The sequence below is a fragment of the Artemia sp. Qi Xiang Cuo genome, chromosome 19 (assembly GCF_049724085.1).
Source record: "Artemia sp. Qi Xiang Cuo chromosome 19, ASM4972408v1, whole genome shotgun sequence".
In the NCBI taxonomy this organism is placed as follows: domain Eukaryota; kingdom Metazoa; phylum Arthropoda; class Branchiopoda; order Anostraca; family Artemiidae; genus Artemia; species Artemia sp. Qi Xiang Cuo.
The window spans coordinates 44,338,761-44,358,885 of record NC_142812.1 but is presented as its reverse complement, the minus strand read 5'-3'; the positions used below and the strand labels follow the sequence as shown (position 1 = coordinate 44,358,885).

At 37.9% G+C, this 20,125-nt stretch overlaps 1 protein-coding gene across 1 annotated transcript in view; it reads left to right on the top strand.

The window, feature by feature from the left end:
• Positions 1–400: 400 nt before the first annotated feature.
• LOC148940894 (sodium-dependent phosphate transport protein 2B-like) overlaps positions 401–20,125 on the top strand; it is a 68,323-nt gene continuing 48,598 nt past the window's right edge. The window contains exon 1 of the mRNA XM_089104802.1: positions 401–520. The gene's annotated coding sequence lies outside the window, so the exon portion shown is untranslated. The remainder of the gene's footprint in view (positions 521–20,125) is intronic.

Genomic DNA, 20,125 nt, shown 5'->3' with positions numbered 1-20,125 from the left:
GTTACCATTGAGCCGGGTTGCTTCTTACTTGCAGTTCGTTACCACGAACTGTTTGATTCCACTATCCTCGAATTTTCGGGGATTTCCCCGAAATTCTATCAAAAACAGAGTAGAAAAAACACTTCGGCCTAGAAGCGTCGAAGCTTTAAATCTCGTCCTGTCCTCTCCCCCCCCCCCCCTCCGATATTTTGTCCGACTCGTAAAAACGGAACAAAAATTATATAAACAAATCTTTGATGTGTTTTTGAAAAATGATTTTTATAAAAAAAAGACGAAAAAATAACCCCCCCGCCCCAAATAAAAATCCTAGATAAGCCTTTGGTTAGACCTGCTGAAAAAAGCTAAGAAAAAAAACTCAGATTTCTATAGCATTTACAGCCTAAATTTTGGCAGAGGACGGACATAAGTCAACGCATAGTGCAAGCTGATCACTTTTTGGCAGCTGTGTAACAACAGGTAGTCTAAGAAGGTTTTTCAATTCGTTAGTAATATCAAAAGGATATCACGCATTTCTTTATAGGTAAGATCATTAAATTGTTATAAAGAGTGTAGGAATTCAAAACGTGTTAAGTTACAAAATATAAATTTTACTGGAGAACATAACATGCAAACTTTACTATCTGTTGATTAATTGTATCATCGAAAATAAAAAGGGATGGTGCATTTCTCCCTCCAAGAGAAAAAAAATACCCCTAACAAGTTTTTGTTCTATGGCCTAATGCATATATCACATTGTCTAGATTGCCGAAGATTGTTCTTTTCGGCCAACCGTCTAGGGCTAAACGGAAAGCAGGTCATCCTCGTCTGGGGTGGGAAGACGTCATAAAGAAAGATTTAAAGGAAATGGGAACTTCAGGGGTGGGCGTAAAAAGGGAGGCTTTGAATAGATTGGGATGGAAGTGTGCTTAGCTGTGTTGGCCTCAGGCGGCTTGGTGCTGCGGTGAGTTGTTAGTAGTAGTAGTAGTAAATAGGTGTGTCATTCTGGTTTGCTTGAGGAATTGAAACTTTGTTCTGATTGGTGAATTATTTTTAGCCTCATTCGCCTAGCTCAACCATCATTTTTCGACAAGTTTGTTAAAAGACAGTCAAATCAACTGTCATCAAAGACGGTTTATCCGGGAAGCGATTTTTTTATCCTGGGCACCTATCAATAGATTGATTCCGAACGGTTTTATATATATATATATATATATATATATATATATATATATATATATATATATATATATTACTCTTTTTTTAAGACTTAACCGTCACCATTTGTGAAGGAATTTGTTACTCGGTGCATGTTACACCATTACACGATGTATGCAACGACGAATTGAATTGGGTACTGGTGCATAATGAGGACACTTCTATGAAGTCAAGTTTGGTTAATGCTAACGAAATAAAATAAAATAGGATGAATATATAATAATTTATAAACAAATTTAAGCAATATATTTGCACATTAGCGGAGGTGAGGAGTAAACCATAGCATATATTAAATACGTAACCTAACCTAGGTACCTTTTCCCCCCTAAACCCCAAAAAACAACAGTTTAAATATCATAAACGCAATGAAAACCACGCTTTGTATTGCATTTATGTATAGCGGTCTCTTGAGAATAGTCTGTTTGACGGGTTTTTCGTGATTGGTTTCCTTGTATAAAATATAAATGTATCCTCATTATGCACCAGTACCTTGAATTGTATACTTATTTCTGGGTTATCGTTATATGGACGTTTACTATCCCAAAAGATTAGCAAGATTTTTATTTCCCCCAAGACATATATTGACACTAGAAAACAAGAAACTCAAAAATATTTGAAAAATACAAAGTTTACCCGGCTTTGTCAAGCTTCAGTGTCACTTTGAGAGGGAAAGGTGGAATGATTTCTTTGGAGTGGAGTGGATATTATATGCAGCTTTTAAACAATTTTTGACAGGCTCCCTATCTCAGAATCTTCACTCGCTGAAACTTCGGACCTATTTGGCCAGTTGCTGTCTTGTGGCAGAAAATGGCACATTGCTATGATGCGATCTCTTTCTTGACTTTGAAAAGGCACAAGAACTTTTGTTTTCCGGTCAAACGAGCCTCTTGGCGATTATACATGATATACGAAGAAGGGGGACCTCAGGGTAGGGATGAAACAGTAATAATGTAATTGTTCAAATATGATTTTCATAGATTTGAAGATGGAGAAATGGCAACCTCCAATTACGGCTTTTAGACTGTGACAAATTGATAAGCTTTCTTAGAATTTACATTTTCAAACATTTTGACACTATTTTGGCCTAAATTTATATGATCCGGTCACTGACGTATCTAGGGGGTGGGGGTGCCCCTAACCCAAGATTTTTTTTCCGGCAATCTCATTGTAAATCATTTCTGAGGGATTTCAGGATTTCAGTTTTTCCACATTTTCAAAATTTCTTCTCTTAAATTACTGTTTTGTTGATTTAGAATAAAAATTTTCAAAACAGTGTTACGAGGAAAATATTGTCACCGAAAAGTTTCCTTAAAACCCATTTTTTTGTAGTTCGACAACTTCGGCCCGTGGTTTGCTCTTTACTAGGTTACTTCTACCGCTGTAACCATGACTCTATATCTTATCACTACACAATAATTTCCTGTCATATATTTTTGTTATTTTTATTTAAAAAAAAGGAAAAAAAAACCAAAGGACTCTTTGGGTGCCGTGTGTCACTATATGTTTGTCTTATAAAGTCAAATTTATAAAGGTCAATTAAATATAAAAATTATTTCATAAATTAGCCCTTAATTAGCTCTCTATTATGTCCATACGTCTGGCCCATCTTTTCCGTTCCAAAAATGTCACCCAAATTGCGGTTTTAGTGCGCTGTGGCACTTTATGACGGCCTTATCGAGTTTAGCTATATATAAGACGATAAGAAGTAAGATTTATCCTTTATGAGTCCTTAAACAGCTCTCTATGATGTTCCGGCACGTCAAAAGCGACGAAGAAAAATAAGAGGACAAATAACCATAGATTTATAATTTTAATAATACATCTATGCATATCACTGCTGTCCATGTAAAATAAAGTGATATTTTCTTGTTGTTCAATGAGTATTGTATATCGTGCAATTTTCCTGTAGGCTATAAGGGTAATTTCAAGGGTGTACTTTTTGATTTGCTAAGACTCCATTTTCAAATCACATGCAACTGAATGACGCGATGCAGTGGGTTGCTGGAATAGTGCGAGTATCGTCTTTGCCAAATAGTAACTTTTCTTCGTTATCGCTTGAAGGAAAATGTCCTACTAAAGACTTAGGGAAGGAAAGGGCCAGCTTACTTTTTAACCGCTTGGAACATCCCCACCTTCATTACGTGGAAGAGTTCTCATGTGGTTCCAGGATAGGGACAGCTGGGCTGCTAAGTACTCTGTAAATTATTAATTCAGAATAAGCGCGTCCTTAGGTTCAGCGATGTAAGATGGCCAAACTTAGGGTTCCTTATCCAGTTCCGTAAAAAACAGCTTTGTCCAGCTCTCAACTTTGATGTGTTTTATAACTTTATTAAAAATATAGTTTGCATCTATTTTAATTGGTTCTAACAGGCTAATAAATTCAATAAAGGGTAGAGCTTCCTACTTACTCTCTTTGGCTCAGAACTAACTTTATTAAGCAACGGAAAGTAGAACAAGAGGAAAAAGTTATTGAAAAGGACAAAGAATTATCGTGGATAAAAATAACGAACAGTAAAACATTATGGAATTTACCTAAGACAGTAAAATTTGTTTAAACCTTAAGAATATTTCGGATCTATATCCATGTTCCGTCCTCAGGAAACTCCAAATAAAACTTACAATAAAACTTGCAATTGTCTTTTATTAATGAAATAAAACTTACAATAAAATGGGATCTTTAAAAGGAAAATTGAAAAATTAAAACCGTCTCAAGTTTTTTTGTTTTTATTATGGAAAGGCAGCGTGGTCTTCATCGTTATTTAAAGATCATGGATGTGTGTTTTTGTTTTTTCTCCCTGGAATGATCGTATCGAGCCAAGGGTCCTAGAAGATCGGAAGAGGATTCACTCGTACAAAATTAAAAGTTTAAGTCCCCTTTTAAGTGATCCCTCCCCCCGCAGTCCCAGATTTACTAATAGGTCCGGGCCTAAGTACGCACAATGTCAGGGAGCGCAATAAATTATCACTGAGTGGTTTTCTTTCTTAACAGAAACTGGACTGATTCGTCAAAGTGACAGGTGCATTGTTCTGCCGCGGTGCCTATTAACAGAAAAGTGATTTTAAAACAAGAAAGGAATTCTGTGGCCACTTATAAACTGTCAGATGCTTCCCAAGAATGCAGCTGAGAGTTCGGTGCCACCTCTTTCTTTCATTACTTTTGGCTCATCAGTTGCGTTCTGTTCAGTGATTAAATAAAAAAACAAGTTTTTTAAACTGGAAGTAAGGCGCGACATTAAAACTTAAAACGAACAGAAATTATTCCGTATATGAAAGGGGCTGTCCCGTCCTCAACGCCGAACTCTTTCCGCTAAATTTTTTTATTGTTTAAAAAAAAAGTTCTGAGACCGTCAAACTTTAACTTAAAGAGCCAAGCATTGAGGAGGGAACAACCCCTTTCATATACGGAATAATTTCTGTTCGTTTTAAGTTATAATGTCGCTCCTTACTTTCAGTTTAAAAAACTTGTTTTTTATTTAATTTCTGATCGTTTTTTAGTTAATACAGCTTTTATTTTGGCTCACCGTCATTGAATAAGTAAACAAAATTTGCATAAAAATTTTAATTTTCTTTTGCTAAATGGCTGTCTCTAACTTTGGTTCTGACGTAATTTACAAATTAACTTACGTATTGAACTTCTATATTGGTATTTTTTTCTTCTGGCAAAAAATACAAAGTTGCAGATTTTAGCATATATGAGCGTGAAATCTATTTAATAGGGTTTTTTGATACGCTGCATCGGACGCTGTGATTTTCATTAAAATTCTTTCACTTGTAGGGAATGTTTTCCCCCTCTTTAAAAAATCAGGTAAATTTTCTCAGGCCCGTAGCCTTTGTTGAGTAATACTAAACTTAATAAAATTTATATATTTAGAATCAGCATTATAAGCTCATTCTTTTGATACATTTATTGACATCAAAATTCCGTTTTTAAATTTTCGATTACTATTGAGCCGTATCGCTTTTTTTTGTTATTGTTTTTTTTTATTATGTATATGTTATTACGTATATGAGGGGGTTCTCCCCTTAGGCAATACCACGCTCTTAACGTTAAAAGTTAAAAAAAATTTAATTCACAAACCCCTGAATTACAAAGGCCGTTTAATTAGAATAGATAGCTCTTTTGAAAGCACTAAAAAAAACTGTAGCGTAAAAAGCGAGGTATTGACTTGGAGGAGAACCCGCTCATATACATAATAATTTCTGTTTGTTTTAAGTTCTAATGTTGCTTCTTACTTTCAGTTGAAAAAAGTTGTTTTTTTAAAATATAATTTCTGATCGTTTTTTAAATAATGCTTGGAAATCCGGCGCCCCCTTCATAGAAATGTCCCTTACCCCAAAGAAACATCCTCCACGGAACGATTCTCCCGAGTAATCCTCTCCTCCTGCCCCCCCCCCACCAGAAAAAAATCCTTCCTGAAAATGTCTGTGCACTTCCCAATAACCAATACAATATGTAAGCAATGGGCAAAGTTCATAGCTTGCAGCCCTTCCCCTGGGAACTGTGGGGGATTAAGTCATCCTAAAAGACATATTTATTAGGTTTTCGACTATGCTGAACAAAATGGCTATCTCAAAATTTTAATTGGGTGACTTTGAGAAAAACTGAGCGTGGGAGGGGGCCTAGTTGCCCTCCATTTTTTGGTCACTTAAAAAGGGTACTAGAACTTTTAATTTCCGTTCCAATGAGCTCTCCTACGATATTCTAGGACGACTGGGTCAATACAATTAACCGCCGGGAAAAGAAAAAAAAAAACAAATAAACACGCATCCGTGATCTTTCTTCTGGCAAAAAAGGGAAAATTCCACATTTTTGTAGATAGGAGCTTGAAACCTCTACAGTAGGGTTCTCTGATACGTTGAATCTGATGGTGTGATTTTCATTAAGGCTCTATAACTTTTAGCGGGTCTTTCCACCTTTTTTCGAAAATCAGCCAAATTTTCTCAGGCGCTTAACTTTTGATGGGTATAATTAAACTTGATGAAACTTATATATTTGAAATCAGAATTAAAATCTCATTCTTTTGATGTATCTATTGGTATCAAAATTCTGTTTTTAAAAGTTTCGATTACTATTGAGCCGTATCGCTTATTTTTTTTTTTATTGTTTTTTTTATTACGTATATGTTATTACGAAGCTAAAAAAAATATGGCACCGAAACGAAGCTAAAAACGAACTATTTACTTAAATTGTCAAACAAACTTTTTTATACCCCCCCCCCTGCAAAGAAAATCCCTGTATACGGGCTTATTCTGGGGCATTATAGAAAAATCGAGAGACTTTAGGATGCTATTTCTGCATGGATTGTATTGAATAATTCGTCAAAAGGGGGAAGGTTGAATCAATTCATTTAATTTTAATGCTTTTCGTAAAATTGTAGGTGCGGGGTTTTTACTTTCTGTGGTTCTCCAATGAAACCTTTAGAAACGAATACAGAACCTTATTTGTTGGCCTAAAAAGGTGTTCTCGAGCTTCCACCTTTACTCCTTCTCCAGTTCTAAGACATGTAAAATCGTGTAAGAGACAAATCCACACCGGTACTAACTTTGAAAAGTTTTGCCGGTACTCGTCTATTATATAAACCACACACGAGAAGTGAAGTTTGGTTAATGCTAATGAAATAAAACAAAATTATGATGAAAATATAATAGTTTATAAACAAATTTGGGCTATATATTTGCACATTAGAGGGGGGGGGGATAAAGCATAGCATATATTAAATACGTAACCTAAATAAACCTATTTTAACCTAACCAAACCTACTTAACCTAATGAAAAAAAATATGAAAATAGAATACTTTATTAGCATAATTGTGAAAACTAGAACTTGGAAACATGCCCCCAGAACGCAGAAATGTCCTCAAGAATCGCGTTAAAATGAACTCAGCCTTCTGTCTTTACTGTCATCCGCCACATGTACTCTACTAAGTACTCTCTCTAAGTACGTGTACTCTCTAAGTACGAATGTAAATGATGGTGGGATGTACCTCGGTGCTATTTGTTCCTCCACTTTGTGGAACCCCACATTCTCTCTACTTTTTGGGTAGAGCGCCTGTTTTTAGGGTCGAAAAAATTATTTTTGTGGATCACTTTCAAATGAGCGAAACCTGCTTGTTCCAGCTCAGTTGTGTTGTAGCCCTTCCAACAATCTGAATTGATTCTTGAACATCCATGGAGAGACACTATATTCTATCACTAGTCAAAACCAACTACCCGATTTCCTCAAGAATCACGTTAATAATGGCCTAAAATGAACCAGGTCAAGAATCGCGTTAATAATGAACTTTTCTTTGTCTTTAAGACGGTCAGCCGACGCCAAAGCTCTCAATTTAATAATTCACAAATGACCGCCACAATTTTGCTAATAAAGTATTCTATTTTCATCATATTTTATTGTCCCCAAACTTCACTACTCAAGTGTGTTTTATATAATAGACAGGCACCACTGTGCCTTAATTTTGATTTAAGTCCTACAATTTCCTCTGGCTCAACTACTATTACTACTACTGCTTACTCGCTGTAGCACCAAACCGCTTGAGGTCGACACAGCTGCTGATGCTCGTCCTCCATCCCAATCTATTCAAAGCCTCCCTCCTTACACGCTCCCAGGAAGTTTGCATTTCCCTTAAATCTTTCCTAAAGACATCCTCCCACCCCATTCGGGGACGACTTGCTTTTCGTTTGGCCCTAGACGGCAGGCCAACAAGGACAAACTTTGGCAATCTGTCATCCTTCATCCGTAGAAAGTGTCCTTGCCATTTCATCTTCTCTCACATTATTGCCGTAGAAAGCGGGATTCAGCCAAACTTTTTCATTACTGTAGCTTCCAATATTCGAATCTTGGTTCGCAGACTCTAGGCTTTGAAAACTCAATTCCAATTATTTGAACTGGATTTTACGCCATGTTGGGATTTTCTTTTTAAAATTTAAAACACATTTTCACAATTTTTGTAAAATCTCGTAAATAAGGATTAAGCAAACCTATGAGGCTTACTACATTTTCTTTGGGGCTCATTTGTGTTGTTGATCTATTTCTGAAAGTTTCAATTCAACACTACAGATTTCGTACAAAATATCGAAAGTCAGTATTTTTTACCGGAAGGGGGAAAGATTTGTAGATTTAGATGATTTAAAGGAACTTCCCAGGGTATAGATTTAATTCTGGACTCATTCTTAAAAGTTACGTTCACCTAACTCAATTACTTTCAAAGATAGCAAGAAATTACTCATCTAGAACTAAAGTCTCTTTTTACCATTTTGGGCAAAATTAGAAATTTCTGAAACATGTATTTTACCCTTTGTAATTTACTGTGTCTCAAAACGAGGAGCCAATAAATGCTAAAAACTCTCCTAATCATTCACTTACTTATATTCAATCACTTTAAAAGATTACGACGTCACATCTTAGCATAGTCTAAGCGAAGCCGTGGCTTTTATGCATGTGGCTAAGGCTTAAAAGAATTTGTTGCAACCTCCACCATCATTATTTTAGCAGAGTCTAGAGCGAAGCCATGCCTTTTATGGGTGTGGCTAAGGATTAAAAGAATTTGTTGCAACCTCCACCATCATATCTTAGCAGAGTCTAGAGCGAAGCAATGGTTTTTATGGGTGTGGCTAAGAATTAGAAGAGGTTGTTGCAACCTCCACTGCAACAATAAAGATTTTTCAAACTCCAAAAATATGTGTAGAAGATTAAAAGATTTTCTTCATTCCTTTCCTCTAAAAATTTTACCCCCCCCCCGCTCTTAAACTAGTAGCTTCATGCGTCATTCGTGTGTTGTGTTAGCTTCACTTTTGCGCGCTACTCTTATTTCCCGGTAGATGCATAAATGATACAATCGTATTATGAATCTTGTTCTTGAAAATATACATTTTTATTGAATTTTTTTCAGCTTTTCTGCCAAAAAAACTAAAATGTTGGATTTTAACAGAAATTTGAGAAAAAACTTGAATATTCAGTCAAAACGTTGTCTTAATCCGTAATTCTTATAAAAGATGAAAGTTTCCAATTTTTGATTTGTTGAAACTGCATTTAAATGAATGTACGTCTCGGCAATTTATAAAAAGAGTATAAAAGTTTCAAGCAAATAGAAAAAAGTATTTTAGTTCATTTTCAGGAGACTGGTCTCTCCATATTCTATTTTTTTTTAACATTAGGGTCCCCCAAGCACAGGAGCTTAAGATTTTAGGTTTCAAGCCGTTCGATAAAAAAGTTTTTTGGCTCTTTTCGGGCCACGTTATTGTTTTAATTTATTTGTAGCATCGGTTCCCCAAGGACTTTACAATAAGGCCCTCAAGTGGATTAAAAATTATTTTTCGAACTTCATTCTGGTCCTGCTTTTGAGGCCTCGTGCCCCCAACTTAATTTTTGCTGCATATTAGTGTTCCCTTATCCCATGGACTTAAAGAGGTGGAATTTTCAAGCACACTGAAATAACAATTAGCACCATCAGTATCAGTCAGGGGGATAGGCCTACCTAAAAATTTGCTTTCGCTTGAGAGTTCCCTTTGCCTAAGAACTTACTCGTTCAAGCCGTTTGGAACAAACAAAGTTTGTGTTTGAGACCCCATTTTCGGGAGAACAACAGCAGTAGCCACTTTAGAGAAGACACGGTAAACGCACTGGGGTCGAACGGCTACTAAACAACTATCTAATGACGAAAACAAAATTGTAAAAAAATGAAAACAACACAAAAAAACAACGAAACGAAAAACAAAGAAAGATTTCGAGATTCATGAAAAAATCTTTTTTTTTACGTGAAAATTCCATGAAAATGAAAACTTCGTGAAAATTCCATTTTTTGGAGCCGGTGTCCCTAACCTTCATTTTTTTATTATACACAATAGAATTCTCTTTGCCACGGTGTAAATTTCAAACCGTTTATTGCCAAAGTGTTTTTGGCCTGTTGTAAATCCCCTAGCACCCACTCCCCTCCCAACAAAATATGGGATTCTTTTGCCGGGGAAACAATCCTTGAAATTTTCAAGCTGATAGGAAAATATTGATTCCTGCCCTAGTGTTGGCCTCATTTTTGGATACCAGGTAGTAAACCTAAAAATGTATTTGTACATATGGTACCATTGGCCCAGAAAGTTGTGGATTCAGTTTTCAAACCCCTTGGGGAGAAAAGTTATTGGCCAATTCTATCCCCATTCCCAGTCAAACTGTTTCTTTTAATGTTAGTAGAGAGGGGTCAGGAGGTCGTGACAGTACCACGTGGTTTATGGTTTTCTCAGTGAGAATGAAAAAACAGGAATTTTCTCACTTGAAAAACCATGAATTTTGTCACATTTATGGTTGTTTTCATGGATGGTTATGTGTGTTGTTCGATTTATTTGATGTTTTTCTCGGATGTCAACATCAATTTATGGATGTTTTATGGTTTTTGTCAGTGAGAATTTGAAAAACAGGAATTATGTCACATTTATGGATGTCAACAGCAATTCATGTCTGTTATATGTTTTTCTCAGTGAGAATGAAAAAACAGGAATTTGCCAAATGTTATGACATTCCCGAAAACAGTTAGATCACGTGTTTCCTTCTCAGCCAATCAGCGAGTCGGATACATCCTCCTTCTCAGCCAATCAGAGGGCTGGTTACATATGATTTCCCCGTTACATAACAATTCGCCCTTGAGATTTCGTACATAACGGGCATGCACTGTGATTAAATTATCAGAAATTATTGTGACACAATGGATAGAACATATGAAATTATTGATGAACTTGAAGCCTTGGCAGCCACAATTAGCAATGTGAGTACTGTTTTCATTTTTTATTTTCAAAATAAAATTGTTTTCCGTGGTTACCCTCTAATATATTCGGGTAAACCCCCCCCCCCCCCAAACCATACAAACATCATTACAATCAATGGAAAACATAAAATATATTCTTTTACCCTCAAAACCTAACCCCATCCCCCATTGTTTTACAATCAAATTCTCGCAAAAAGAAATAATTATCCTTCCTTCTATATTTCCAGCTAAAGTGACCGCTGACTTCTGTCAATTTTTAATGAAAATATCGCTCTGGTTTTGACATAATTCTCCAGCGCGATGCCTAAAATTATCTATCACCCTCTTTAAAGCACTTCCGGTAAAAGGTTTCTCAGATCAAAATAGGATGTTTTTCTCCTATCAAATTAAAACGGTTTCATTCAGACAATTAAGCTAGGCCTATGCAACCTGTATAGAAGTAGAGAAACAAGTTATTTTCGAATTAGGGTCTAACAATATCCCCCTCCCTCCCCCATTGGCTTGCCCCCCCCAATGCTCGCAAAAAGAAATACTTTTTTGATCAATTCCTTCCTTCTATATTTCCAGCTAAATCCCCCCCCTCCCACCATTGTTTTACAATCAAATTCTCGCAAAAAGAAATAATTATCCTTCCTTCTATATTTACAGCTAAAGTGACCGCTGACTTCTGTCAATTTTTAGTGAAAATGCCGTTCTGTTTTGACACAAGACTCCAGTGCGAGGCCTAAAATTAGCTGTCACCATTTTTAAAGCACTTCCTGTAAAAGGTTTCTCAGATCAAAATGGGGTGTTTTTCTCCTGTCAAATTAAAGCGGTTTCATGCAGACAATTGCAATTTATTAAGCGCAGGCATATACAATCTCTTTTTGGAGAACCGGTGAAATCTCGTTATTTTCAAATTAAGATCTAACAATATATTTAGGACATTGGCGAAAGGGGGAGGGGGCCATGCCTCAAGTCTATCGCCATCATTGTAAGGTGAAAACACACTGTTTCTTCGCGTGAAAAGTAAGGGGGGTGAGTTTAAGAAAAAGATACCTTGCATTATTAGGCGTAAATTTAATAGCATTTGTACCAGATCGTTCGGTGGGGGGGAGGGGATATTTGTCCATGTCTTTGCTCAGGGATTATTTTCCGGGGGGGTTATTTTCCGTGGGCTGTTTTTCTGGGGGTGTGATAAATATACAAACTGGGCCGGCTTTTGAAGGGCTCAGTGAGCCGTAATTCTCAGATTCAAAAAAGGATGCAATTAGTATATTTCACGAAATTTTTTACGTTGTGCTTTCTTAGTGATAAATGCCTTTTCTAGACAAAATTATATGGATGATGATACTAACTTTCTTTCTGTAAAAAAAGGGGCAAATTATTTAGATACTAACTTTTTTCTCTTCTTTTTAAGGCAAATTGTGAAGAATGCCAATCGCCTCCACTCGCTAAGAAAGCGAGGGTTAATAATGCGGACCCTGCGAAGGCTACTGTCCGGCAATATGGTAGCTGGCCGAAGCCTCCAAAACAAGTGCAATCATCTGTACAAGAATGTAACGCCGCCGGCCCGTCCACCTTCCATCATACGTTGCCTGGGCCTTCAAGAGCTGCCCCACTTATGCAAGGTCAGGAAGTGGCCCTCCAGCATGCACTACCTGGTCCTTCGGATGCCCAAGTGCAGTCGGGATATAAAAATGTATGCATTTTTTCCTAACTTTGTATTTCTTCCACTTTTTAGTCCTTTTCAATCCCAATATAAACTTATCTCTGTGAGATATTAACCCCATATTACATATCTAAATATAATTTTTTGCAAAGAAACCGCTCTTTTCTAATCTTTGCTATCTCTTCGCCACTCTCTCATAATGATATTTTTAGCTAATTTTCTAGTTTACTGTTTGAGAACCTTTTTATCACAAAATGCTATTTTAGCTATAATATTATAGTTTTAAGTGGCATAGAAGTAAACTTTTTATTTCATCACAGTAAAATTATGTCCGAGATATTAAAGGACATTGCCCCCCCCCGTTTAAATCAGGTCACTGTTATTGCATACATTCAGCAGTCTGCTGAATCGGCTCGTAGTGAAGCCGAAAAGGGATACTATATCCCGGACATAATTTCCTCATAGAAAACTGACTTTGCGTTATGAACTGCCGTTTTATTTAAACACAATTTTCTATGATGAGGTTATCAAGTAAAGACCACGGTTTTTAAAAAGCTTATTAGTTTCTACCCATTTCCTCCATCTTTTCGCTTTTAGCTTTTTTTCAACACTGTAAAATTAAAATTTCATAGATTTTAAAAGATGTTTTTCCCCCACTCAATTTGTGTTTGACAGAGATTATAGCATTGCAATCTCTTACACATATGCCTAATTCTAATTTGCGTAACGATTGTCTAGATCAACTTGCCATGATTTTGCATGGAGAGACATTCCTGAATAAGAATTAACGGTTCTCGAATTTAATTGTACTGTTTCCCAGAGAATACGCTTGGAAACAGAACAGACACGTGATTAAAAATAATCTAGGTTCATTTGGAGTCATAGACATCCTGTACGGGGAGTAGGCGAAACGACTTATGCCGCCTAACAATACGGTTTTTTGGGACATTATGTAAATAACCGGAGCCCGGAATGCGCCGATGGGTCCAGGGAGTGCTGTGGGGGCAAGGTTAGGGAAGCGCCGGGGGGATGCGCCACGGGTCAGGGAAGTGCCACAGGGATGCGCTGTGGCTCCGAAAAGCGCCACGGATGGTCCGGGAAGCGCTGTGGGGCAAGGTTAGGGGGGCGCTGGGGGGGGGGAGCGCCGAAAAAAAATTTTTTTTTTAACACTTTGAAAAAAAATGAACAAATTGTTGCCTTCCTTGACATATCTTAGATTATCTTCAGTTGTATTAACCAAATGTTATTAAGCAATAATAATCCAAATTTTTAAAGCAGTAGGGGATGATTTGAACACTCTGAAAATAAGCTATTTTTCATTTGTAGGTTGTCCTGGTTCCCTACTCTCCGTCCAGTGAAGAAGGGGAAGGAGATGATGCACACTTGGAGTCCACCAACAAGTAACAATGGGATGATGTACATCAAACTCCAGATAATATTGACGACTTTTTAGGTGATTTTTTAAATGTTGATAATAACGCAGTTAAGCTGGGTAGTGTAGATAATTCAGATTCAGACTTAACATTGCTAAGTCCAAATACTATGCAGCTTTTGGATGATTTTGTCGATCGATTGAGGGAAAACCCTTCCCCCTCAGAGTACATGAACATTTCCCCACTTCAATCGAATGAAGCGGCTTCCCATGGCCCTATTATTGAACAAATTGGGGGAGGGGGTAATACACAAGAGGGAGAGGAGAATACAACTCTCCCAGACTTTCAGCTGTCCAACAGAATTTTAAATAATATAGTTGTGTTCACGGCAACGTTTGGTGACCCTTTTAAGACACCTATGGGGGGAAAATTTGTTTTTGATCCTATAGAAATTTTACACAACTATGTAGAAAAAATTACTGCACTTCTGGAGAATCAAATTCAGTTGTGGGGAGGTAGGGATTCAATTAAGGTTTCCATTGTTCTAAAGGTTTTTTATTTAAATGAGGGAAAAAGCGAGGTTTATTATCATTATGTACATTCTGAGATGCATTTGGTTTATTTGAATTTAGAAAATTTTCGGGGTGCTTTCACAGATTGGGTCGATCAAATTATTACGCATCTCAAGAAGTTTAATGAAAACGGTAGTAGCTCTCTAGTTCTTTTTGTTGAAAATTTAATCGTAAATATTTGCAAAATTAAGAAAGATTTTATTTTAAGTGGTGGGAGTGGACCAAGGGCAGTAGTACTAAATTATAATCCAGATCTAGAAGGTTGTAAAGGTGTCCAGCAGATCTGTTTTGAAACAGGTCAAAAGTGTTTCCGATATGCTTTCATCATATCACCATTCAAGCCTCTAGCTCGGGACGCTAGTAAGAAGAATTTAGTCACTTGGGCTATGCATGGGAAGGAGGGGTCCATTTTCCCGTTATAGATTTTTCATGCTTAGAAGGGAAACATCCAGTAACGCTAAGATCTATTGACATTTTTGAAATGGCTAATGCTCACTTAAATATTGGCGTTACTGTGGTACAATATGAAACAGAATTTGAAGATGGGACTCGCTCTAAAAAGAAGGGGGTCGTTTTCCCCGTAAGGGGTCCCTCAGTTGATTTGGTTAAACACTGGGTTTGGTTGCTTTACACGCCACCTAGTCAACCGAACACAATCGGTCATTTTAACCCTGTCACTGACATTAACAGAGTTCTTGGGGAGGGTAGGAATAAGGGGACCCGTTTCTACTGTCCAACATGCCTATCTAGATTTTGGAGTGAACTAAAGTTACGAAATGATATGAAGCATGGTAGACAGCACGGCTACCAGACTTTGGAAACGGTTTCAGGAGATAGGGCCATTCTACGCTTTAAAATTTTTCAGAATACCCTTCTCCAGTACACCAAAATATCTTTGGATTGTGAAGCTCAGGAGGTGGAGGTGAATGATCCCCAATTTCCAAACCGAGTCAAAGAACATCAGGCTATTGCAGTGTCCTCCGCCCACGCGCAAAGAGACAGATCTAACACCAGGCACTTTTTAGAAATAGTTGAAACATTGGATGAGCGGGAATGCATGGACAAGGCATTGACTAAACTGATTGGCACGGATAATGGTGCTATTTCTCGTTTGAGAAATACGCATTATCCAATGGTGTTGTCTGCAGAGGATCGTCTCGCGATTAAAAATCAAAACCTATGGGGGGTTTGTACGGGGGAGTTTGCAGAGGTGGATAAGGGGACTAACGGGACGCGTGGGGGGAGGGGCAAAGTTAGAGATCATGACCAGTTGTGGCAGGAAATAGCCTTGGGAGGTAGTAATTTTAAGGGGGTTGCGCATCAATCGTGTAATTTAAATGTTAGCCAGCAGATTTTTATCCCTGTTTTTATTCATAATTCCAATTATGACTTAAAATTTATTTTACCGGCACTGGCACGTATGCATAGGGAGGGAGGGGGAGTAGATTGTCCATGGGTAAATAGTTCATTTACCTACAGCATTATTCCCAAATCAGCCGAGAAGTTATTGCTTCTCGAACTGAAATGGCAGGCAGTGGATAATGGGCATAAGTGTTGTAATAAAATAAGTTTTTTAGATTCCTTTAGTTTTTTTCCCAAGGCATTAAGTCAATTTATTCAATTGCAAAAAAGCGACAATTTTGATAGCTTTCCCTTGCTTAAACAGCACTTTCCAGACAGTGAAATGTATGACCTGTTGACCTGCAAAGGTATACATGCATACGATTATTACTGTTCTGGCGCACGCTTAAGTGAGGAGAAACTACCTCCAATTGAAGCTTTTTACAATTCACTGACCAACAGTGAATGCACAGCCGAGGAGTATGAGTTTGCCAAGAAGGTGTGGTCCAAGGGGGATTGTAAACATGGGTGGGATTAGTGTAGACTGTACTTGGCCAGTGACGTTCTAAATCTGTTGGATATAATCTGTAAGAACACAGACCAGATCTATTCAGAGTTCGGGTTAGATATAGGCTACTATTTTTCTACACCCCATTTAGTGATGGATTTAATTTTTAAAATTAGCAGGGAGGAAATAGGCCTAATCACCGATGTAGATCAGTACCTTTTTGTTGTGCTTTTATTGAGGGGTGGGTATGTTTTTCATGGGGACCGCGTCTTATCAACCGATCTGAGCGGACAAAGATCCGGTGTAAAGTCAAATGCAGTGTTCTTGGACATGAACTCGTTGTACCCCATCGGCAATGTCACAATCCTCTTCGCCATGTGGGAACTCTCGATGGCTTGAGAATCCTTATGAGTTCCCCGACATTACCACCGTCGAGGACAATGGGCCACAAGGATGGTTCTTTGAAGTTGATGGTCACATTCCGCTGGCGCTTCACGACTCAGTCAAAGATTTTGTCTTTCCCTGTATCAATCGGCCGGTGAGCAGAGACTCTCTGAGCCCCTACAATGGGTCATTGGTTGAGGATATGGGGATGCACTGGACTCCCTCCAAACAGAAACTGATTGCTGATTTGAACCCTAAAGAGAATATCGTTGTTCACCATGTGCTTTTGCACTGGATGGTGAGCAATGGTTTCAAGATCACTAAAATACACAGGGTCCTGCAGTTCAATCAGCGACCCTACTTGAAAACGTTTATCGACACCTTTGTCGATAAACGCTCTATGGCAAATTCAAAGGTGGAGAAGGAAATGTATAAGCTCATCCTAAATTCAGCGTTTGGCAAAATGTGTGAAAGCGTACGTAATAGATCTCGCTGCGACGTTGTAACTGAGCCTCTAGATGGGGTACGGAGGATGGCCAATCCTAATTTGCCCTCAGCCACGAACATAAAGGCCTACACGTTTCTTTTAAGCAGGAGAAGTTAACATGTAGTCCTGAAAAAGACTATCGCAGGTAGCAGGTCAGTACTGGACATTTCAAAAAAGGTCATGTTGTCGTTCTTTTAAAATGTTTGCAAGGTGCAGTGGCCACGGGAGGGGGAGGTTCAAGTTTACTATGGGGATACAGATTCTCTGCTGTTAAAGATAAATGGGACTGAATTGGATTTATTGGGTGATTTGCAAAAGGGGGAACACATCAGCTCGTGAATGGATTTCACCAACTGGAATCCATCACTCTACCCCGAGTTGGTGAAACGTCAAGCCCCCAACCAACTATTAAAATTAAAATCAGAGACGGGGAGTGATTTGATATCCCGGGGTGTGTTCCCGGGTCCCAAAGTTTATTGCGTGGAAACTCATAGTGTGGAAGAAAAGAAGGCGTGTAAAGGGGTGCCTACACACTTTGTAAAGAGCAATTTTAACATGAGCGTGTACAGAGACTGTGTAGAAAGTAGCCTAGTGCCGAGAGCACAAGTGCTTACAATTTGCTCTCTACAGTATAGAAATTATACTGTGAGAGTGGAAAAGAATGCAATGTCATGTATATCCGACAAGGTCTATGTGCTCGAGAATGGTGTGACTGTCCTACCCCACGGCCACTACCGTATTTCAGACATAGTTGAATGCATTGACTATCGCAATCAACTTGGTCTGGATAAATTAACCTAACCTGAACTAACCATCACTCAACCTTTCATAAATTAACCTAACTCAACTGTTCATCTAACCCAAGCACTAACCCCCACCACCACTAACTCAACCACTAACCCATAGCAGTGACGACAACTATTGTTTTTCCACCGCCGCTCCCGGGGGAGGGGGGGGCCCTTCCCACGGCCGGCCAGGGGGGGGGGTCCCACCTTTAAATTCAATGTAATCAAGTTCAACTGTGCTAGTTCATGTTCCAAGTGTATTTTTTGTTGTTGTATAGAAAGTGTTATTGTACAGAAAAGTGTTGTATAGAAAAGTGTTGATGATGGACAAAAAGTGTTTTTTATTGTACATAAAGTGTTGTACAGAAAAGTGTTTAAAGACAATAAGTGCTTATTTATAAAGTGTTATCATTGCCCTGTGTTCATGTTGAACAAATAGAGTTTTCATGTTGACCATGAAATTTTGTCAATTGTTCTTGTTGAACAAGTGTTATTATTTTTATCGTTGTTCATATTGACTGCAATTATTTTTTTTCATGCAGTGTCGAAATAAATGCTGCCATGAAATATTGTTTTTGTTGTTCTTGAATAGATAGATCAATGGGAAAATTAGTGCTACTTAGTCATTGTGCACATACGATTGAGCGACAGTTATATTCCGAATACTACGCACAGCAGCATACCTCAAATTAAAACAACACTCAGATAGTTTATAGGTGGTTCCTCTATGTCGGGGACAACAAAGCTGGTAACAAAACTAATTCACCATTTCAATCAATATTTTTTGGAAAAGCCGAAAAAAATCTACTATTGCTATAGTATTTGGCAGGATTCCTATGATAAAATAAAAGCTATTGACACAACCATACCAATACAATTCATACGAGGACTTGATGTTTTCAATAGTATTGAATCGAACTCGTGGCTGATTATTGATGATTTGGCTGAATCCATTGAACAGTTATCACAGGAAATGCTACAACTGTTCACTGTTCGCTCCCATAATGAACACATTTCAGTTACTCTGGTTCTACACAATCTGTTTCATCAGAGCAAATGTATGCTAACCCTTGCTTTGAATTGCACCGTCTATATTATCTATCGAGTCGTGCGGGATTCTAGCTTGCTCATAACAATCAATAATCAGATATAAGCCGGCGCTCCGAAATTTCTGTTGTCAGCGTACACTCAGGCGACTAGCAATCCCTACGGTTACATTTTGCTGGATCTTAATCAGAGCACGCCCGAGGATCTATGTGTAGTCACCGACATTTTCAACAACGAAATTACAGTATATCTTCCAGTGAACAGTAGAAAAGACTATTAGTCGCCATTATGACACTGAAGAAACTACACGAACAACGGCATCTGTTTTCCGTTTTAAGCACTTCAAAACCTTTGCTTAGGAAGGCTATACTCAAACTTGGGGTTGACAATGATTTCATTAATCTAATATTTGAACTTTGTTTAAATTTATCCGAGGTCATTGTTCAACTGCCAGGAAGTTTTAGAAAACAGACAACGAAACCGCGGGCCAGGGTCCGTGCCTTAGATTTTAAAAACAAGGGAAAAAAATTTAAAATAAAACGGCTCCTTCAAGCGGGCGGTAGCTTTTTCACACTTTTACTGCCAATAATCGCAGGACTTGTAAACAGTTTTCTCTAGTGAGAGAATGGCAAAACCCTATAAATTGACACCATTTGAACTTGTCCTCTCGCCCATCGAACATTTTGAAGACAATCTAAGCAAATTCATTAACGATGAGAATATTGCCGATGACAAAAAACTGCTTTTACTTCAAGATGCATTGCGACGTGGGGACAAACATAAACCATATCGTGAGAGACCCATCACTGATCCCTCTAAACATGAAACATCTCAAGATTCTGCAGCAGAATCAAAGGAGAAGGAATTAAATTCAAGTGTATTGAAAATTGGAAACCTATTGCCTTTGACCTATCGAGAACAGAGTAAAAGAGCATTATCCTATCTCTTGTGGGAAACTGGCGATCAAGTTCAAGTCGATAGCACAAGGAAACGAATTATAATTCAGGGAAAAAGTTATAATCTAGTTGAT